This window comes from Protobothrops mucrosquamatus, unplaced genomic scaffold (assembly GCF_001527695.2).
Source record: "Protobothrops mucrosquamatus isolate PMUCROS unplaced genomic scaffold, P.Mucros_1.0 scaffold18536, whole genome shotgun sequence".
Classification (NCBI taxonomy): Eukaryota; Metazoa; Chordata; class Lepidosauria; order Squamata; family Viperidae; genus Protobothrops; species Protobothrops mucrosquamatus.
This window is the reverse complement of record NW_015404295.1, coordinates 1-2,968: the sequence shown is the minus strand read 5'-3', so window position 1 is coordinate 2,968 and position 2,968 is coordinate 1. Positions and strand designations below refer to the sequence as shown.

At 42.6% G+C, this 2,968-nt stretch overlaps 1 pseudogene; it reads right to left on the bottom strand.

The window, feature by feature from the left end:
* Positions 1-688: 688 nt before the first annotated feature.
* On the bottom strand, positions 689-2,597 carry LOC107301871 (annotated as a pseudogene).
* Between the last annotated feature and the right edge of the window lie 371 nt (positions 2,598-2,968).

Below are 2,968 nucleotides of genomic sequence, written 5' to 3'. Positions count from 1 at the left end.
GAAAATGAATTCCAGAGTTTATCAAGACATTTTGCAGGAAAACGTACGACCATCTGTCCGCCAACTGAAGCTCCGCAGAGGATGGGTGATGCAACAGGACAATGACCCAAAGCATACAAGTAATTCAACAAAACAATGGCTTCAACAGCACAGAATACGCCTTCTGGAGTGGCCCAGTCAAGAGTCCTGACCTCAACACAATTGAAATGTTGTGGCATGGCCTTAAGAGAGCGATTCACACCAGACATCCCAAGAATATTGCTACACTGAAACAGTTTTGTGAAGAGGAGTGGTCCAAAATTACTCCAGATCGTTGTGCAGGTCTGATCTGCACTACAGGAAACGTTTGGTTGAGGTTATTGCTGCCAAAGGAGGGTCAACCAGTTATTAAGTCCAACGGTTCACATACTTTTTCCTCCCTGCGCTGTGAATGTTTACATGTTCAATTAAACCATGACAACATGTAATGTTTGTGTATTATTATTTTCAGCAGACTGTTTTTTTCTATTGTTGTGACTTAGATGACGTTCAGAGCACATTTTATGACCAATTCATGCAAAACTCCGCGTTATCCCAAGGGGTTCACATACTTTTTCTTGCAACTGTATCTCTAATACTGAAGCACATTTGACTAAATGAACAAGCCCAGAAATTAGTTAATTTCTCAGCCGTATGACTAAAGGCAGCAATGAAATTCAAGCCTTCCCTACACTCATCACCTTCTGCTTCATATGGATTTTCTTGTGTGCAGTAAGGGAGGAATTTTGTGTGAAGCACCGTCCGCACTCTGGACATTTGAAAGGTTTCTCCCCAATGTGTAAACCTACATGATTTATAAGTTTAGACCTAGTACTAAAACTTTTCCCACAATCCGGACATTCATATGGTTTCTCCCCTGTGTGAGTCCTATGATGTATCACCAACTCAGAATTCCGACTGAAAGTCTTCCCACAATTAGGACACTCGTATGGTTTCTCCCCAGTGTGAGTCCTCTGGTGTATCACCAGGGTATAATTTTGACTGAAACTTTTCCCACAATCCAGACATTCATACGGTTTCTCCCCTGTGTGAATCCTTTGATGTATAACCAGCTCAGAATTTCGACTAAAGTTTTTCCCACATTGCAGACACTTGTATGGTTTCTCCCCTGTGTGAATCCTGTGGTGTATCACCAAGTGAGAATTCCGACGGAAACATTTCCCACAATCCAGACACTCATATGGTTTTTCCCCAGTGTGAGTCCTCTGGTGTATTACCAGATCATAATATTGTCTGAAACTTTTCCCACAATTTGGACACTCATATGGTTTCTCTCCTGTGTGTGTTCTCTGGTGTATCACCAGGTGGGAATTACGACTGAAACTTTTCCCACAATCTGGACACTCAAACGGTTTCTCCCCAGTGTGAGTCCTCTGGTGTATCACCAGGTGGCAATTGTGACTGAAGGTTTTGCCACACTCCTGACACTCATACAGTTTCTGTCTTGTGTGTGTCCTTTGATGTACAACCAGGTTGGAATTCTGAATGAAGTGTTTATCGCAATCTGTACATTTATATGGTGCCTTCTGAGTGTGAGACCTCTGATGTGTCACCAGGTGGGAATCCTGAGTGAAACATTTCCCACAATCTGGACACTTGTACAGTTTCTCTTCAGTGTGAATCTTCTGGTATATCACAACATCAGAATTCTGACTGAATCTTTTCCCACAATCCGGACTCTCATATGTTTTTTCCTCAGTGTGAGACATCCGGTGGCTCTCCAAGTGGCAATTCTGACTGAAAGTTTTACCACACTCCTGACTCTCACATGGTTTCTCTCCTATATGTGTTTTCTGATGTAATACCAGATCAGAATTGTGATTGAAACTTTTCCCACAATCAAGACATTCATACAGTTTCTCCCCAGCGTGAGTCCTCTTGTGTATCACCAGGTTTGAACTGTGACTGAACATTTTTTCACAGTTGGGACACTTGTATGGTTTCTCTCCAGTATGTGTCCTCTGATGTACCACAAGATCAGAATTGTGACTGAAACTTTTCCCACAATCTGGACACTCATACGGTTTCTCCCCAGTGTGAGTCCTCTGGTGTATCACCAAGTGGGAATTCTGACTGAAACTTTTCCCACAATCCAAACATTCATATGGTTTTTCCCCAGTATGAGTCCTCTTGTGTATCACCAGGGCATAATTCTGACTGAAACTTTTCCCACAATCCAGACATTCATACGGTTTCTCCCCAGTATGAGTCCTCTTATGTATCACCAGGTTGGAACTGTGACTGAAACCTTTGCCACAGTCCGTACACTCGTACGGTTTCTCTCCTGTGTGTGTCCTCTGATGTACCACCAAGTCAGAATTGTGACTGAAACTTTTCCCACAATCTGGACACTCATATGGTTTCTCCCCAGTGTGAGTCTTGTGGTGGCTCACCAGATGGGAATTCTGACTGAATCTTTTCCCACAATCCAGACACTCATATGGTTTCTCCCCTGTGTGGGTCCTCTTGTGTATCCTTAGGGTGGCCTGCTTCCTAAAGATTTTGCCACAGTGATGACACTGAGCGGACTTTTCTCCAGTTTGGGTCCTCTCGTGCATATTCAGCTACGATCTGCAATTTTTGCAGGGAGGTTTCCACGTTACATTTTTGGATTCTCAAGGTCCAAAATATTTTTGATCCCTTCTTCGATGGTGCTTTGATTCAAGCTACTCTTTCTCCCTTCACATGATGAGGCTTGCATGATTGTCTGCCCTATGTATCTATCCAAGTGACCCATTCCTGATTTCCAGATTATTTGGAATTTGGAAATGATCTTGTCCTTGACCTTTTTAGGGAGTGTTTCAGTGAGTTCCACAGACTCAATTATTTCCAGTTTAAAATTCTCTGTCTGTTATTCTCTCTTTTGTCTCTCACATGCCTTGGGAAGCAGAATAATTTTGTGGTTTTCTGTAGGAAGTGGAAAATTTTT